Source organism: Hippopotamus amphibius, chromosome 10 (genome assembly GCF_030028045.1).
Source record: "Hippopotamus amphibius kiboko isolate mHipAmp2 chromosome 10, mHipAmp2.hap2, whole genome shotgun sequence".
NCBI classification, from domain to species: domain Eukaryota; kingdom Metazoa; phylum Chordata; class Mammalia; order Artiodactyla; family Hippopotamidae; genus Hippopotamus; species Hippopotamus amphibius.
Genome location: NC_080195.1, coordinates 22,081,335 through 22,101,378, shown reverse-complemented (window position 1 = coordinate 22,101,378; position 20,044 = coordinate 22,081,335). Strand labels below are relative to the sequence as shown.

The window sequence follows — 20,044 nt, the reverse complement described above, 5'->3', positions numbered from 1 at the left end:
TTCACCTTCTGTGGATAGAGGCCAGAATCACAGGATGAAAGGAGCCTGGGTTTCTGAGTGACGACTTATAGGAGAGCTGCCCAGGAGAGCTGCTGACCTACTTCGGAAATTGTGTGAGTGAGAAATAAACTACTAGTTCACCAAGCCGCCGAGGTTTGGGGATTCCTTGTCATTGCAAAGCAGCCTCACTCACCTTGACTAATACAGTTATTCCTGAGGTAGAGGGGGCCATGCATTGTTCATTTTTTATACCCCTGGGGGTTAGTGTTTTGCATGTCTTTCCAAAGTGAGATGAAGAGTGAATAAAACACTCGTCATAAACATATATTTTCACCTAAGGAAAGACTCACATCCCCTCAAGAGCAACATCTCTATTTTCTGTGACCGTGAGATTAATGAGTTAACAGACGTGTGTTGCTGATGTTTGCTGACCGACTTCTGCAACGAGATTGAGGGGAAAGTGGGGTGGCAAGAGTCGCCCGCCATTCTCCCCAAGGTCAGCCTGCCTTACCTTCAAAACAAGGTCTTCAGGGCGCACCCTGCTACAGGAATAGTCACCTTTTTTCTAATATTATTCTCTATCTTAGCAGTTATCTTCATAGTATTTACCTCAGGGACTTCCCTGGTGGTCCAGTGGTTAATACTCTGTGCTTCCATTGTAGGGGGTGTAGGTTCAATCTCTGGTCGGGAAACTAAGATCCCACAAGCTGTATGGCCAAAAAAAAAAAAAGAATTCACCTCAGATTGTAATTATTTGCCTGGTTTGTTTGAACTCCAGATTAGACTTGTAAAGGAACCACATCCGTCTTGTTCACCACTGTTTCCGGGTACGTAGAGCATGTCTGGCTCACGGCAACACACACTCGTGATGCTGGGTAAGGTAGGGAAGGAGAAAGAAGAAGCCCCAAGCAAAAAAAAATTACTGTAGGGTGGAGGCAAACAGCGCACACTTCCAAACCCCCAGATCACAGTCACACACAGTAAAACAACCAACGAGAAGGTAAAGTCATGTTCCATAAAATATATTTAAGAAGAAAGGAACACGACTGAGGCACTAAAAATATGACCACATAACATAGTTAAAAGCAGGTGACTTCACATCCATAGGAGGAAATCTTAGTTAACTGGCAAAAGCATCCAACTCAACACTATTCTGCAAAGAGTCAAAATAAATGAGCCACGTCATTTATTTAGTTATTTAGTCATTCTTTCACCAGTTCACTAGTTCATTTCTCAACAAATATTTACTGTGTGTCTAGCAGATAGAGACTATTTTTCTGGAAGTTGCTGGGAGTTCTAAGTAGCAGGTATCCTCCTCCTCCTCTTCCTCTTCCTCCTCCTCTTCAGTGACTTATAATTGAAAACATTAAAGAAAAGTGGCCTTGCCTCCTGTTTCCACCTGAGGCCAGGTGCCTAGTCCTCTCTGTTCCCACTCTGGGTCCTCTGTTGCATCTGACCTACAACTCCAAGGTAAGTGACTTTTATACTGACCACAACCCCTATTCTTCAATCCTCACTTCCCATCGACCCACACCTCCTTTCATCATTATTTCATGACAAAATACAATGCATTCCCATCGAAAAGACTCAGTAAATGTCTGCCATGCAGTTAAACAACCACACCCACAGAGCCTGCTCTTCTGCAGATTTCCCCTCCTGGAGAGAACGTATCTCCCCTAGCTTGTCTCCCCAATGGGAAGGCCTCCTCCTTATCGCTCAGTTCCTGCAGTCTGTGGGCCACAAGCCAGTAGTACTTCCTGAAACTCTCATGCTCACTGGAACCTTTTCAAGCCACTTGCAGCTTGTCTTCAGACTTGCCAAAAGCGCTGCCTGCCCCCCTCACCCCCGCCCTGAAACAGCAGTTCCATCCGAACCTGGGGAAGGTGGGCTCTGAGAGATGGAGCCTTTTTTCCCTTGCACTTGAGAGCTGTCTACCTCAAGTGTAAGTTGAATATTTCTGTTGATTTTTTTTTTTTTAACTCCAGTGATTCAAATGTGTTCCCTCAGAGGCAGCTCGGTGAAGCAGAAAGAGTACTGAATCCGAGGTCCACAAAACGTGGTGTTTTCCTGTCCCGGGTCTGCCCCTGACTCACGGTGTGATCTAGGGCACACGGGGTCTTAACCTCTCTGAGTTGGACCAGAAGGTCATCACCTTTTACTCTAAAAAAAAAAAACCCATGAGTGTGTTTTTCATCCTAACACTATGGGTTCTATTGACCTCCTTGGAGAAAACAGTTTGCTGATATGGAAGATGTCTAAGAGCTCTGCGTGCTGAATTGTCACCAAAGCGAGACAGAGCCCCACAGTTGTCAGCTGTCCAATATGGCTCCACGGAAACATCTAATACAACGAGGTGTTGCTCTGATGTTTCTTGGTCTCAGTCTTTGCTTGACTCTTGGAGCTTTGTTTCTATGAAGGCTTTTCTAGCAAATAAGAGTGTTTACATCAATAAGTCCTAAGGCATTATGTAAGTTCAGCAAACAGCATGTTTGAGCAGAAGCAGATTTGAATGGCTAGAATTTATTTGCCTGTGTGATGAAACGTAGCTGCATAATTCACTTCTTCGTTCGGGTGAGTGCTGCAATCCTACGTCCCTGGACTGGGATTAGATTCCCTAATCATTCAAAAGCCTGTTCAGAGATTATCTCCACTTCACTGCGGAGAGCATCTGAAGGATACTTTCTCTCGATTCTTGAATATGAAGTAACAGCACTTACAAATCCTTTACTAAATAACCATTTAGTTCTCAAGGCCATGAAACGAAGGACTCAATCACTTAAAGACAGGCTTTATTTAGTTAGTTGGTTAGTTGTTATTTACTTATTTTTTTAAGCAACGTTTATTGTCATTGTCATAACGCCTTCTGCTAATAGGAGGAGGACACATCACCACCTGCCCTGTCTCTGTGCCCTTAGGTGGGGTGATCTGAGGACAGATCACCTGGTGAGCCCGCCCTGTACGTTCTTTTGTTCCTTGAGCTGCAGTCCAGAAGCTGCTCGTGATGCTGGTCCAGCCCAGGGAGAAACACTCCCTCTCCACCAACACCCAGCAGGCAAAATAATCAGATATCAATTACTTGGCTGAGTGAGGACCAAACAATTGAACTTGACTGTGTGGCTGGCTCAATTTCTGTAGCTCTGGGTTGGCATTTATCTAGCCCTGCAGCAGCTAGGGCTATTTTCCCATGAATGGCTGTTAATTAGAGTGGTTTTGTTTTCCTTAATGGGTTGATAATTCTTCCCGTTACATTTTAAAATAATTTTAAAAAGCTCCTTTCCTCAGGAGAGACGGCATACACCGAAGGGGACAGCGGTAAAAGTCAGGCACTGGATGTTTCTAATGCAGGATTTTTCTAACAGCATTTTTCTAATGCTATTAATCTAGAAAGCCTCCAGACATTTCACAGTGGCATTTCAAGGGATCTCACCATCTGCCTATGTCTCAGGCTCAGTGAACTACTTAGCAATACTTTTAGGAGGCAGATTCGGACATTATGCTGCTGTTTTATATTTTCCACATGCTGTATAATTGACTAGTATAGTCACCCTCTTCTTCCTCTAATGTAGGGCCCAGTGGGCCCCCAGGTACTCATGCCAGCATGCCAAGATGACGTGATAAAAGCCACCTATGTTTCCTTTGGCCTCTTCTTCGAGCTCACAAAAGCTTGCGGGACTAAGGAACTACAATGTGTTGGCCCATTTTCTCCTCTGTTCTCTTTCCTATAAGCAATGGTATTTCAGTGGGTTTAATACGTGTCAGGAACTACTTCAAGGGCTTAACATGTATTCACTCCTTTTATCCTCACCACAGCCCCATTGGGTAGGGACTAACATTGCTCCCATTTTGAGGGGTGGGGACGGGCGGGGCACATGGCATGTGGGATCTTCGTTCCCTGACTAGGGATGGAACCCATGTCCCCTGCACCACAAGCATAGAGTCTTAACCACTGGACCACCAGGGAAGGCCCTTGATCCCATTTTAAAGATGAAGTAGTTGAGACACAGAGGATCTAAGTAACATGTCCAATTTCACAGTAGATGGCAAGGTCAGGTTTCAAACCCAGGCTCTCTGACTCCAGTGCCCAGGCTCTTTACCATTTCACGACTTGAAATTAGTGAGCAGACACTAAATTCCAGCTATGTGATGACAGTAGAAATATCAATGATATAAAGATCCTTGGGGAAAAACCATATATATGGTCTCGAGCATTCAGGTCAGTTGCCTCTAGAGATTGCTTTAGTTTGCACTAAAAAACAAAAACAAACAAACAAAACCCATAAAAACAAACAAAGCCCCACTACATTACTAAGCTCTTGAAATCTACCGTTAGCCCAGGTCTTTTGCTACCTGCTTATCTGGGAAGCTCACATCTCTTCACAGTTGTAATCTGTATCTTCCATACTCAAGTTAGAATGCATCCTTTCTCCAGATTCCAGGTCCCTGAGGAATGAGCTCATCTATTTGGTTCTTCAAGACCCTTCTCTGTGTTCTTTCCATCAATGCATAGGCAACCTGGAATCCCTCCCCTCTCCCGACAGGCTCCTGGCTTTCTCCCGCACCTCAATTTTCTCCAAACTAAACATTTGATCTTATATGATCTCTTTTTCTTTGATTACCCACTGTTTATCCCCAGCCTAAAAAGAAAGGAGCCCAATCGCTAACCACCCAATCGAGGGCTCCTGAGGGTCACGTGTTGGGGTCAACGACCCAGTTGTCTCTCCACCTTCTGGGTGTCCTTGGTCTACCGGCCCCACTGCCTCTCCTAACTGCAATGTGGATGCCTCAGGATGGTCTATAAAGGGAAAGAAAAGCTGAGCACAACCAGAGAGCGGGGGCGGCCTCTCTAAACGGGAAATTAGGACATCTTCTTAAGTCTATGACGTCACTGTTGCCATTAAAGAATAACCGACTCTTGTCCAGAATCTCAGGCAGGAACTCGAGTGGAGTTTCTAGAGTGTGACACAGGAAGTTTGTTTAATTCAGACAAATAGAAGCAAGTGCTAGACTAAATCAGAGTGTTTAAAGGAATATATGTCTCATAAGAACCTCAGCGTACGGTATTTCAGACTGAACTGGTCATTTCCAGCTAAAACACCTGTTTGCCCCCAAGCCTTCGCAGCCACTGGCTTCCTTGATTTTCCCTTTTCCTTCACATCCCATCAGCAGGTCCTGCCGATGCAACTTCTGACGTGTACACTAAATCCTTCCCTTCACCTCCATTTCCATTTCCACCTCCCTCGTCCGTGCCACCATCACCCTCACCTGCACTCACCCGCCAGCCTCCTAACTGGTCTCCCTATTTCTCTTTGCCCCTCCACGTCCATTCTCCACACAACAGCCAGAACAATCTTTTGAAAACATATATTGGATCCCATGACTACCCTGTTTAATGCCCTCCAAAGTCTCCTGATCACACACGAAATAAATTCAAATCCCTTACCATAGCTTGAAGGGCTCTGCAGTTCTGGACGCTGCCAACCTTTCTGACCTCATCACATGCCAGTCTCTGTCTTGGTCCCCAAACCGCAGCCACACCAGACTTTGTCTCCTCCTTGTCCTCAACTGTGGGTCCCTGCACCACCTGTTTCCTCAGCCTGGAAGACTCTTCTGCAGGATTCCACGTGGTTGGCTCCACATCATTCATGCTTCAACTCAGGTGGTATCTAGAAAATCACAACGTGCTATAGATGTGATCAATGCATTTCTCACCAGTGTGGGATGGCAGTATGTTTCCTAAGCAAATTCTGAGTGAATCTAAGAATTCACTGATGAACTCAGCCTAAGAGCATCTATGCAAAGGGCCTTCTCTGACCTCAAGTCTAAACTACCCAATGTTTATAAAGAAGATGTGGTACATATACACAATGGAATATTACTCAGCCATGAAAAAGAATGAAATGATGCCATCTGCAGCAACATGGATGGACCTAGAGATGATCATACTAAGTGAAGTAAGTCAGACAAAGACAAATATCATATGGTATCACTTATATGTGAAATCTAAAAAAGTGATACAAATGAACTTATTTACAAAACAGAGACTCATAGCCACAGAAAACAAACTTATGATTACCCAAGGAGGAAAGTGGGGGGAGCAATAAATTAGGAGTTTGGGATCAACATACACACACTACTATATATAAAATAGATAACCAACAAGGACCTACTGTATAGCACAGGGAACTGTACTCAATATCTTGTAATAACCTATAATGGAAAAGAATCTGAAAAGAACTGAATCACTCTGCTATACACTTGAAGCTAACAAACATTGTAAATCAACTATATTTCAATAAAAACTAAAAAAACAAGTACCCAGTGTTTTATCACATTCTTGTGACTGGCTTTCACCATAGCACCTGTGGCCACCTGGAATGGTCTTGTCCACTTATTTTTTATCTTCCCCAGGAGGATGAGAGCTGTCTGGTTCTTGTCCAAGGCTCTGTCCTCAGGGCCAGGCCACGGCAAAGCATAAAGTATATTTGTTGTGTGAAGCTTGTGAAAGGCAGCAAGGCACACACAGGGCCTGAGCACAGGGGCATTGTGTTTCCTGCTTGGCTTTCGATTAACTAGCTGTGTCAACTTGGAAATGCTGTTTCAACTTTTTCTTGACATTGGCTTGGATGATAATGGAGATGCTTTCAAGGCCTAAGTTCTGTAACAAGTAGGAGGAAAAGGCTCAACTATGTAGAGTAATTTGCTGCTGGGCCTTTCCTAAGTCAATTCGAATAGTTATTAGCCCCTGAAATGTTTCATGAATCTAGGAAAACTTAGCTTACATTGCTATAGTTTTAAAAGTCCTTTGCCTTGTATTCTAATCCTTTGTAAATTGTTCTCTGTGTAGGGCACAGATAGTACCAACCAACCACAGAACTTTCTAGATTAAAACAAACTCATTTCCCACCAGTGCTAGAGGGTGGGATGTTGATTAAAGTGGGTTCTGAGTCAGGCTGTGACTTCACCCAAGAGCGTGGCTGAAGAGGACAGCAACAAAAAGCCTCCCCATCACCTGAGTCTCTCACTTCACAGGTGGAAAGCTGGGCTCTAGGAGTTGTTATGAGCTATAGGGGCAGACCTAGAATCCGGGTCTCTCCCTCCCAGGAGCCAACCTTTCCTCTGCACCCTCCCTGGCACAGCCACCTGGACTCACGTCTTCTCTGTGCGCTCTGCCAGGGCCCAAACGATGCTCTGGTGCTTTCAGCTGAGAAAGGTTTGAGTGGCTACTCTCCCAGATACTGTTCTCTCCCTCTCCCCTCCACCCCCACCTCTGCATTTTCCTCTGTGGCAGAAACAGCAGAGTCCACCTTCAATAGCCCAAGGTTCTGTGAGTGAAGTGGCTCTGGTGTTCCCTTCTAGACCATAAACCTAATAAGCCCTAATAAGGAACTGTGCTCTACAACCAACAGCCATTATAAACATATGAGTCAGTCAACAGATTAAAAAGGAAATACATCTGTGAATAAATACATTTGGGAGACAAAAAGAAGATCTTCTCAACGAACGGATCTCTTATACCGTTGGAAAAGCTACAATTCAGAGAGGGAACTCAAGATTTCCATATGAAAGAAAAGAGGGGAATTTGTGTGTCTTCTAAAATATTTCATCCCATAGTTGACTACTGGCCAAAGAGTCTTGCAACTTATTGCCTCTTCCTTAGTTTCAGGATGAAACTATTTTTGATTTGATTATATAAGGAAAAGAAAGGAGAGACTTTGGCCTGAATAACAAACCATGGGACCCTTCTTACCCAAAAGTGTACATAGAGGTTTTTTTTTTCATCCCTAAAATAAGGTCATTTACTTACACACACATAAAACATGCCAGCATGGCTCGTGGCTTCTTTTTCTAGGTCCCTTGCCTGAGGACGCAGAGCTGATGGGCTGCTCTATATCGGTCCTAGACATTGAGAACATCCAGGTTTCCCAGGAACCTAAGAGCTGCTCTGTCTTGGCTCAAAGTCTCCGGCAGTTCAGCTGCCACACGTGGTTCCCTGGTTGTAATTCAGTCATGATTCTGGCTTTAGCTTCGTCTGCACAAAACAGTAGCCTCTCTGGGGCTCCAAGGATCTAAGTGGTCAGAGAACTTAGTCTAACTTCTGGTGTTCTCTGTTCAACCAGGCAAAGAGCCCTGCCAGCCACCCTTGAAATACCTGGTCCTCGGTTTAACCTCGTGTGGCCCCCTGTGGACTTCAGGGTCTACTGAGATGGTAAGTTACACCTGGGCCCTCTGATGGGCCTGCTATGCAAATACAACTTGGATGCAGAGACGAAGGTCTCCAATCCCAAATCAGGACCTACGGTCTGGAAGATGAGCTGATAGTGAGTCAGTCCTGGACTATTAATCACTATATCTAACACTTTGATTGCTTATGGGAAAACGTAGCACACTGGTTTAAGACCCTAGCTTAGCGTGGAAAGGTGTGTGTGTGACCCTCCAAACCCCTCAGTCATTCTTTACTTTGTTGTCCTATTTGTTGTCTTCGCTGACGATCTGAGTTTATATTATTGATTTGCTTATCAGCTCCTTGCCTGTTTCTTCCCACTAGAAAGTCAGCCCTACAAGGACAGCAACATTATCTTATCTAATGCTACCTCTACAGTACTCAGAAAAGCGTGGGGCACACAGTAGGTGCTCAATAAATAATCACTGAATGAACAAAGTATTCGAAACTAGTCGAAGTATTTCTGGCCGGGGGCAGGGACCCAACTTCTTTTAATTCCCCTCACGTTCCACCCTCATAACAATCACATGAGCACAGGGGTGTTATCCCTATTTTACACCCAAGGAGACAAACAGACAGCACTTCTTCTCAGGCACTTCACAAAATACAAACCAGAAGCCAGAATAACAGCTTTTTGTCTCTGGGCTGAGAATGGAGGGTGAGGAAAGAAAACAGGGAAAGGCCAGACTGACTTTTCACTGAGAACAACAAGATGGTCAACCAGAAAGCAGAGCTTCGCAGAGGTTCAACCTTACCCTAGGAGGCTTCCAGTTTGCCCGTCTGACTTTTAAAACTCTGCTCAAATGTCCACTTCCACTTGGGGTTTATTTCTCCTGAGAAACCATGACCAAGTTCTCTTCCTTTCTAGAGCATGCGTTCTGCACACTCAGACAGAGGAGACTCTGGCTCTTGGAGGGCATGTCTGCTGTATCCATAAGGGATGGGGTTGCTGGTTCAGCCGTGCGGTGCACTGCTTAGGTATCCAAAGTCCCCCACACACAAACCTCTGCTCTAGCAAACTCTCCGTGCCCACATGTCTACCACTAGAATTCCACTTTTGGTTGAAGCATGTTTTCAGACGGTACCTGTTAAAATACAGATTGATTGATTTACTTAGTTTACCTAGGAGAGGATTCACGACTGTGGGCCAAGTCATACACAGTCCAAGGAATCCAGCTGAGGTGGCAGAGCCTGGAGTCATAGCACCTGATCTTACAGAGGTGGGCACCCCTGGGAATTCTGCAGCACTATGGGGTTAGGCCATGGGAGCATGAATTCAAAGATACATCAAACACCGAAGGATCGGTCTACAATCGGCAAGGCATGCTTAACACCTTGTAAGAGCCCAGACTTTGTCCAGTCCTGATTGTTACCTGCAAAGATCCAGCACATAGGTGAGTAATATCCAGAAGTCTGGGAACAGTTCACAGAAACTGGGTTAACGGGGCTGAGAAATAAGGAAGTAGGGTGCCCAGGAGCCCTCAGTACCAGGGAAATCAACATGTGGCTTCGGAATCAGAACTGGGGCAATGAGTTCCGATAGACTGACTTCAGCACACCAGCCTTACTCATGCTCAGCCACCCGTTTCCTTGCAGGGTCTAAGCGAAAGTGAGAAGGAGCTTCACCTTTGCTTTCATCCAGCAGCACAGGGGACCCAACTTCTCCTGTGTCCTCTGGCGGCTTCCCCCATGGAATCCCTTTCTCCCCTTCCTCACTGGGTTTCTAGTACACACAGTCTGTTCGGGTATACACTTCTGTTTGATATTACTGATTAGTAACTGTTCATGTGTTTATAGATGTAAAATGCAAATTACCCTCCTTCCATTAGATATTTGTTTCCATTTTAAAAACTGACACCACCATTTTCCCTTGTCTTCAGGCAAAGTGAGATGCCCCCTTATGAATTACTGCTGTATGCTGTGCTTGTCTTTCATAACTTTTGACATCAGGGTAAATAAATATACGATTCTTTGTGTAATGATTTGTGGCGTCTGTAAAGACAGGAATTATGTCTTATTCATGGGTTTATCCCCTAGCATGTAATACAGCCTGTGGCACACAGGGGCTGTTCATAAATATCACATGAATGAATCCATGGGTGAAAGAGGCACGGTTAGAGTTGAGACTCGACTTTGGGACCAGTACTTCTCCACGAGACCCACGTAATCCTGGAGTTAAAAGGTTTACCAGTTGGCCCATTCTGTTTACCCACCAGCTTAAGATCCAGTGCCTGCTTTTTGCTCCCAGCCTTCTGACAACATGTGGTCATCTTTGATGTCGCCTTCTTTCTTCATTCTTCTTATATCCTTGTTCTTTTCCCTGTCTTTGGAATTCAAGTTCTTCCATCTCTGTTCTTCTGGCTTTTGATATGGGCCTGGCCTTATTTAAAGGGCTGTGAATACTCAATTTCTTTGGTTTTTTTACTCCTGTGTAGGCTGTGGATGTTGGATTGCCTCTTTCATTGAGCACCTGTGAGCCCTTATCCAGTTCCTACGGACGTTCTTCGGCCAATCTGGCCTCACTGCAAGCCCTATGGCCTATAGTCTCTGTGTAGAATTCACCTTATTTATGTGTTAGAGCCACGGGGACATATATTCAACACTTACTTACATTATAACATTGTGTCAGGGAGGAAGATATTTTCCTCTACCCTTCTGAGTTCTTGTGGCTGGTCTAAGAAGTAAATGGATGTGGGACATATTAATAGAGACATATTAACATACTATGAGACATATTAACATAAAAATCAAACAAAGCTTAGTGCCATGAATACATGAGAGAGACCAAGGAGAACTGAGGAATTTGCCAAAATGGCCCAAACCCTCACCTTAAATACCATCTTCAGCTAAAGACAAAAAAGGATGTTGAGGGTGGGGAGAGTCAGTAATGGGAGGTTACCAGGAAAAGCACAGTAAACAATGGTAAGGGTGTCATACGGATTTAAGTCATTGCCTTCTTCACGGTTAAGAGTTTCTAGAGATCTGGTCATCTTTCTCTTCCTGGTACATGGAAGGAGACACCCTTGTATATAGAGATTTCCCTTATAAATATAAACCTTTCTTACAAAAGGGTAACTCCTACTTAGTTTTCAGAATTTTTCCCACGTCTGCTGTTTCCTAGAAAATAACCATCTTAAAATGATTAGTATGCCAAAGAGACAATATTTTTTTAAAGAAGGAGCTCTTTTACAATAGAATAAGGGAGAGAGAATTGGGATGATATGTAAGACAAGGACCTCAAGATAAGCAAATTTAAAGATCACTGGGCCAACCAAAAGGCACAAGTCGCCAATGTGACCGTGGACAAGTCACTTAGCTTTTCTGAGCCACAGCTTCCAAACATATAAAATGAAGCAGTTAGATAGTTTCTTAAGTCCTTTTCAGCTTGTATGATTCCCTAGTATTTTGAGTTTTAGAAGAAAGTTCTCAATAGAAATATTCTTTCAAGAATAACAGCTAACTGCCCCAGCCTGACCAAAATCAGAAGTGTGTGTTAATTTGCTCACATTCTAGGTTGGATTTCCATTTGTGCCTTTGACAAAATAAGTACTGGCTTTTTAGAATTTTTTAACTACCTTGAGACTAGTGTATTGATGTGGTTCTCAGAGCAATCTTAGAGCACTGGGAACTGCTTATGATTCTAGCAATCTTGCAGTAGATTACTCATTCTTTGGTATTTGGTTTGACATTTATTTTTCCTTTTCAGCCACATTGACTTAAATATCATTAGCCCCCAAATGCACCAAAGGGCAACTGCATTGACTGTTTTAGTTCTACTCAGCTATTACTTTGTAATTCATCTTTTACAGCAAAACTTCCATTGTGAACAGGCCAGGAGGGCTGAGTTTACATCACAGTCACACCTTCCAATCAAGTGTAGAGTCTACTTTAAATGTAACAGGAGTAAATTGCAAGATAGGAGAAAACACTTGCTAAATGGCAAATGATTCAGAACCTTCTATTTGAGAGAGCGTTAGGAGAGAAATGAGTGGAGCTATGGAATTATATTGTATTAGAAAGCAGAAAAGTGTAAACCAGTTCTTACAAAATTGTATGATTTCCATTGAAAAATCTCCCTGATTGATGACATGTTGCACAACATGGGTTAATTTGAGATTCAAGTAACCCAAAGGTTTCTAAGAGCCCAGCAAATAAGAGAGAGAGAGTCTTTGGGGCAGCAAGACTGTCTCTAAATAGGATCCCTTTTCTTCCATGGGGTCAGAGCCTAGAATAAATTCCTGGGAATTTAAACATTTTTGGTAAACTGTTCTTTTGAAGTTAATTTTTTCTAATCAAGACTCCAAATCTAGGGGAGATTGGGTTTGTATGGAAGGAGTTTCCCACTATCATCTTATCCTTGTTAAATATCTGTCACAATATTAACGTGTTTTTAGCTGCAAGCGAAGAGAAATGCTAACTGGTGGGTCTAATCCTAAACTGAAATGGTTTTCCCCACAATCTTTCTGTTGGGTTTGTGTGGCGAACGTTACTTTCATAATTACCCAGCCAGAGTCCTCTGTCTTGGACAAAAGGAAGAGTCAGTTACAACGTGGCAAAAGCAGATAACAAAAAATAAGAACTAGGCAACAAAAGTAAAAGTAAACAAATGGGACTACATCAAACTAAAAAGCTCTGTACAGCAAAGGAACCATCAACAAAATGAGAAGGCAACTTACATAATGGAAGAAATGTTTGCATCATATATCTGATCAGAATGGCGATTATCAACAAGATGAGAAGTAACATGTGTTGATAAGGATGTGGAGAAAAGGCAACACTTGTGCACTGCTGGTGGGAATGTTAATTGGTGAAGCTACTATGGAAAACAGCATGGAGATTCTTTGAAAAATTAAAAACAGAACTACCACATGATCCAGCAACCCCACTTCTGGGTATTTATCTGAAGCAAAAAAACCCACTATCTTGAAAAAGACACCTGCACCTTCATGTTCATGCAGCATTATTTACAATCAGCCAAGACATGGAAGCCATCTAAGTGTCCATTGGCTGATGAATGGATAAAGACGATGTGGTGTACATATACAATGGGATATTATTCAGCCATAAAAAAGAAGGAAATCCTGCCTTTGCAACCACATGGATGGATCTTGAGGGCATTATGCTTAGTGAAGCAAGTCAGATTGAGAAAGACAAATACTGTATGATATTTAAATTTGAACTGATAGATACAAAAAACAGACTGGTGGTTGCCAGAGGTGGGGAGTACAGGGTGGGCAAAAATGGGTGAACGTGACCAAAAGGTACAAACTTCCAGTCATAAGATAAATAAGTTCTGGAAATAAAATGTACAGCATGGTGACTATAGTTAACAATACTGTATTGTATATTTGAAAGTTGCAAAGATAGTATTGATAATCTTAAAAGTTCTCATCACACTTACACTAACTATGTGTTGTGATGGATGCTAATTAGATTTACTGTGGTGATCATTTAGCAATATATACACATATCAAACCACTATGTTGTACACCTAAAATTAAGACAATGTTATATGTCAATTTTATCTCAATAAATTTTTTAAGAATTAAAAACTCATATTTATACAAAGATCCCATTTTGCAGGAAGTTTATGTACTTTCACCATCCACACCCCTTACTTCTCAGTCTCCCTTCCCCTTGCCTCTAAAATTTCTTCCCTTGCCATGGGTCACTCATCTAGACCACAGGTCAATATCAGGATGTATGGAAGAGGGCCTTCTGAGTGGCTAATCTAGAGGAGAAGATGAGGGCTGAGTGGCAAACAGAGATGACCCACATCCGGGCACTGAGAGACACATAGAGGTCCCAAGACCTTGATCAAAGCCTATGTTCTTTTTCAATAATAACTAAAATAATTTACTTAATTTGGATTCCCAGTCCACAGATAGTCAGGAACCAATGCTGGGAATGAAAAATAGTACCCCACAGGCTGAAAGTGATGATGGAGACCAAAAAAAAAAAAACTGGTACAACTAAAACCCCATAGAACTCAGAGGGTGTTTCATGAGTGACTCACTGCCCAATAGCTTCAGAGTCAATTCCTCTGTATTTTTATATTTCAGTTCCACGAGAGATGTACTCAATAGGTCTCTAAGCTTTGTTTTTAAAAACAATAGTCTTCAGTCATCTGTAAGCTTCCATGATAATGAACTACTCACTACCAGAAATGCCTCTAAATGAGATACCATTACCTCATGTATAGAGATAAAATCCCAGGATTAGTTGGCCTGTGTTGTGTGCACTGTCTAAATGAGGCTGCCCATCTCCTAAAATATCCTCACCCCAGGAGGCCAGTGCTAGGGAAGCATGAGTGCTCCCCTTGATCATTAGATGACAAAGGAAGAGTCACACAGCGTGCCCAGACTGAGGTGACCAAGACACTCAGAGTGCATTTTTCTTTGAGGATGGCCAGATGGCACCAAGACCAAGGTGGAGACTGGGGCATGAATCAGAGACCGTTTGTGGCTTTTGCACTAGCAGGGCTGAGTGTCTTAGCAAAGTCACTGAAGGAGGCAAAGCCCCCACCTACAACACCCTTCCACTTCTTCTACGCTTTTCCAACACCTTCTTCTTCTAAGGTCAAATTCAAGACTCACCTTACCCACAGGGCCCACTCTGACCATCTAGTCCTCTTCTGGTCTCTCCCTCCTCTGAAGTCTGCTTATAGTATTATCCAGATCATTCATCTGGCACTTGCCAGAGTGTTTTATACTGTCAGCTCTCATTTCCTTGCCAAATGGTAGGTGAGCTCCTGGAAGGCACAGGCTGTCTTAGAGGCTCTCGCATCTCCCATAGCAAAGAGCACGGGGCCTTGACCACAGCACACCCCCAGTAAATATGACTCCTATTCATTGAGCAAATATTTATTCACTGCCTACTATGTGTCAGCTACACGAAATCCCTGTCCTCATGGAGTTCACAGTCTCCTGGAGGCAGATAGTCAATAAAAGACAAATAAACCAAAGGTATAGTACCTTAGACAGTGCAAGTGCTAAGCAGAAAAAAGTATGACATATGAAGGGCAGGTGGTGGGGGAGGCTTTGAAATTTGAGATCGTGTGATCAAGGAGAAGGTGACTTTTGAGTAAAGACCTGAAGAAGTCACTGAGAGAGACATACAGATATCTGGGGAAACACATTTCAGGCAGAGGGAATGGCAGGCAGAGACCCCGTTACTTAACAGACATGGTCACCGACCCCCTGGGAGCAGGACTTTATTTCAACTTGAAAAATCCTGTTTATTATATACAATATATATAGTAGGGCTGGCGTTAACAAACACTATTGTTAACTTTTCAAGTATATATATGTGTGTACACGTCTGTGTACCTTTTCAACTCTACATATGTGTATGTGTGTGTATATATCAAGATACACATTGATATATATGATATTGATATGATACACTGTGTGACATGATATTAAAGGCTGGCATCAACAGACACTGCTATTGAACCCATGGGAGCAGGGCTTCTCGAGCTGTAAGAACATGAGTCATACCAAACAAAGCTCTACCCAGCCCTTAGAGGATGCGACCAACCGTCTTAAATTTTTGTGTCTCCCTGGCCATAGCGCAGGGGATACAACTCAATGACCCGCCCCAGGCAGTCCAGTTCGCCACAGCAGGAACACTGGTCTTCACTGATGGAACAACAGCCCCACGTGGGGCAAGGTATCAATGAGGCTGTTAACAAGTCCTCTCATTATTAGCTTCTGCCAGAAATTATCATCGGGATACTTCATTAGATGCAAGATAGATTGGCAGTGGGACTCGTGCCCATTGTGAAGTTCGGTTTCCAGCTGAGTCTGGAGTTGCCCCCAGAGAGGCGTGCTCCGATTGGTTAGGCAGGTTACACAGACCAGCCGATCAGAACATTCAAGAGACCGGTTGAGGCACTTTTGTCAGCCCTGGCGGCTGCAGCGGCTTCTGGCAATGAAGGTCAAAATTAAGCCTGAATGTACTATTGTAGCTTCTCTTTCCTTCTCTGATGGGCCAGACTAACCTCTTGCTTACTTGGTTTCCTTTCATTAAAGACCTGAGGTAATAACTCAAAGCTACTGCAGAAAACAGCATTAAGACGTTTATCCTTTGGGGAAAACTGCATAAGATGACCTGTCACTCCTCTCCACTCCTCCCAACCCGAGGGTCCAGGAGCAGCCCCGCTTCTCACCCGCTTAGATGTCCCACAGCCCTGAGAGAGGGGCTTGCATTTCACTCTACCACCCTTTTTTTTTTTTTTTCACCCCTTCTCTTCTGGAATTATAGAGCTGAATTTTGAAAGTCACTTTCTGCCAAGACTTTTTTTAAACATCTTGTGTATGTGCTACCGCCAGACTGGGATTGACTTACCAAATAAAAGGACATTAGAAATCCGCAGAGTCAGATCAATCTTTAATGAAAAACCAACAAACATTAAAAGGCTGCCACTAAGCAGCTAGGGGTTGCAGGCAACTCCAGCTAATTGGCACCCATAGCACTTTTACTCGCTGCCAAGTTCCAGGGAACTGGCTCTCAATCCAGCTCCACCAAATTAGGCCAGTTCTCTACAGGGCTTGTGTTGCTGTGTTGCTAATTAGAGCACCCCTATCCAAACAGAGTTTCTTCTAGACATAGATGCGTCCTGAGACTCGAGGATTTAACAATGCTCCCTGAAACGCTAGCTGCCATTTTGTAACTTGCATTGATCAGCGATGAAGAAATGACTAAATAGCTCTTGTTCTCACTAAATGGTGCAATAGCAGCGCTAAAAGTATTTGGGGGCTGAGAGGATGGAGAGATATCTGGAGTAAGAAGTCTATTTTATATTGGTGGAACAATACACAATGATTTATGAAATCTGAGTCTTTTAAGAGACTGAGATAGAGTGATTCTCTTTGTAGATTCTCAGGACGTTTCTAATCAACTGATTTTTAGAGCAGGTTTTCTCCCCCTTAGTACCTTAGAATCACCCCGGGGGTGGAGTACTGGTGCCCAACGCAAACCAATCACCTAGAAACTTTGGAGGCAGAACCCAGATATCTGTAATTTCCCTCCAAATCTCTCTAGCTGACTGTACTGTGAAGCTGATTCCACAGGAATCAAGTTTATTGTTTCAAATAACAAATTTTCCAAAAAATGTAGAATGGAAACAAATGTGTTATATAGGACTTTGAAAAGCCTAAGTGCTACAAGCCCTGTTTAGCGTCAAGGCTTTGGATACATCCCTTCTTGGGGTACTTTTCACCCTCAAGATGAATTTTTCTCAGAGATGTTGAGAAAATGAGCAGGGGTACCGAGTTGCTTTGCTCAGGCTGCCATCACAAAGTACCACGGACTAGATGGCTTAAACAACAGATGTTGTTTTCTCATAGTTCTGGAGGCTAGAAGTCCAAGATTAAGGTGTCAGAAGGTTTGGTTTCTTTCAGGCCTTTCTCCTTGGCTTAGAGATGGCTGTGCTCTCCTTGTGTCTTCATATGGTCTCCCCGCTATACATCTCTGCGTCTTAATCTCTTCATAAGGACACCAGTCGTATTGGATTTGGGTCCACTCATGTGACCTCATTTTACTTCACTTCATTAAAGACCCTATCTCCAAACACAGTCACATTTGGAGGTAGTCAGCGTTAGGACTTGAACAGATGACTTTGGGGGGGATTCAGCCCATAACAGTTCCTTTGAAGTAAAGTAGATTTTTTTGTTTTTGGAGGGAGACAAAAAAATTTCTTTTTAAAACAAATTAATTAGAAAAAAAGACATTGAGAATAAATGCAAAAGTTGCCTGGGCATGTGTAGCACAAAGATCTTGAACCATGGCCCATCATGATGGGAAGCTTGTGCCAGACGAAGAAAGTCTCAGACCCGACTGCAAGCCCAGTGCTGGGGTATCCAGAGACGCCTTGTAAAGATGCAAGTGATTTCCTACTCATTTGAATTCTTCAATTGCCTCCATTGTTCAGAATGCCCCAGACAGCCCAGGGTGCCACAAGAGTGTGCATAACAGACTTTCCCTTTCCAAGAGGTCTCTCCTTTCTTGGCTCTTCCAATGCTTATAAAATTTGTATTTGTATAAAAGGCAAAGCAATGTATACAATGCATGAAGCCTCGGCACTCTTAAATTCTAGATCTGTTTAGTTAAAATACTTAAAAATAATTTTAGGATCTTAAGAATCCACTCCCTAAATGTGTGGTTCCTGGAAAATACCACCTAATGGGTTTCACCTTGGGCGCTCAGTTTAGTTTTTATAAAATTGAATGTTTTTAGAGAAACGAAGATGAGGCAGAACATAGAAGCAAAACAGAGAAGTACATGTATGTGGTGTGTGTATGTATGTGTGTGTGCGCACACGCGCGTAGTGAGGGGATGTACAGATAGGGGAAAATAGAACCAAGAAAAGTCAGTGTAAGCCACGGCACTGGCATGGAGGAGAACACCTGTAGAATACCTGCTCTAGATGGTGATATTCTGACTCTGAGTTTCTGTTTGAATGAATCGCCCAGTCCCCTGACTTTACCTACAACAGGAGCAAAGATAATCACCATTTTGTGCGAATTCTATGCAAATTCTATGCTCCAAGTCAATCACGGTGCCATTCCTTCAGCAAACTGTTCCTGAGAACCTACCGTGTGCATTGCACTATCCAGAGAGCCAGGGCCAACACCAAGAGGTGCAAGATACACCCCCTACTCTCAACGAGCTGGGAGTTTAGTTGAGCAGACAATGTGTACACAAGTCAAAGATAAAACAACGCCATGCAACGTACAGCAATGCAAAGGCGATTATAGGGTGATGGTTTAGAAATGTCCATGTAGTGCCCTAAAGGAAAAAATTCAACTCTTTTAGAACTAAAGGCTGCAGTAAGAGATGTGAGTTTAGAGCTATTCCGGTAGACTGGACTCAGGGCAAGGAAAATGGAGAGGAGAAACTTCGGAAATGGAAAACAGGGATAAAATGGAGTAGCCGTTTTTGTTTGTTTGTTTTTCGCTGGTTTGTGTTAGATTGCATGACTCAGATTTGGGATTCAGGAGAAAAATCACTGAACACATTTATAATAAAATGCAAGTCAAATTTCAGTCAGTCTCAGCTTCTAACAGGTCTTTCTTTCAGCCCCATCGCTACTCCAAACAAACAGGCAAACAAACATATGACTTAATGACCAGCTCAAACTACGATTCCTGTCAGTGGGAAACTAGATCTTGGCTAAGGGCACGGTCATTTAAAAGGGTCCAGTTTGGTCCTCAGTATAAACTGGTCATTACAGAACATGAGAGACCTGACTCTCCTTCAGGAACCTGCCCAATGTGGCTAAAATTGGCCTCCTGATTTAGACATCGCTAAGGAGAGAAAACACACCATGGGCTGAGGGCCTTTCAAAAAAGTCTTTTCTTTCTCTAAATGGAAACGAGGCCAAAATCAGCAACCAGAGTAGACTCAAGTTTATGAAAGCTATCTAGATTCTACCTCAGGAATGTGAAGGAAACTCAGGTCTTTCTTAAGCAATATCTTTTTATCCAATCTGCTTAAAAAAAAAAAAAAAAGCGGCTGTTGTGTTTGGGTTACCATCCCTTTTCTATTATTAATGTTTTTAAAAATTCTGTGACTTTAAAATAATAGCCTAGTATATAGGAGATGACTGTTTTAAACAAGGAAGCCTCTTCTCCATCCCCTGTCCCAGACCTCCACACACGGGCATGGGACCAACCTGCTCTTTGGACCTCAGAATGCGTGAGCACACACGGGCATCATCCTCCTGCCCTTTGTCCCTCGGAGATCGGGTTGTTCCTCCATCCAGCTGGCGCGACCAGCAGACCACTGTGCAATCTGTTCCGCCCACACAGACCTCATGCG

The 20,044-nt window shown here is 43.2% G+C and overlaps 1 long non-coding RNA gene across 1 annotated transcript in view; it reads right to left on the bottom strand.

The window, feature by feature from the left end:
• LOC130830373 (uncharacterized) overlaps positions 1–20,044 on the bottom strand; it is a 40,107-nt gene that overhangs the window by 9,104 nt on the left and 10,959 nt on the right. The window contains exons 4-5 of the long non-coding RNA XR_009047785.1: positions 5,441–5,663; positions 610–707 (exon numbers count right to left, since the gene is read on the bottom strand). This is a non-coding gene — a long non-coding RNA (uncharacterized LOC130830373). The remainder of the gene's footprint in view (positions 1–609; positions 708–5,440; positions 5,664–20,044) is intronic.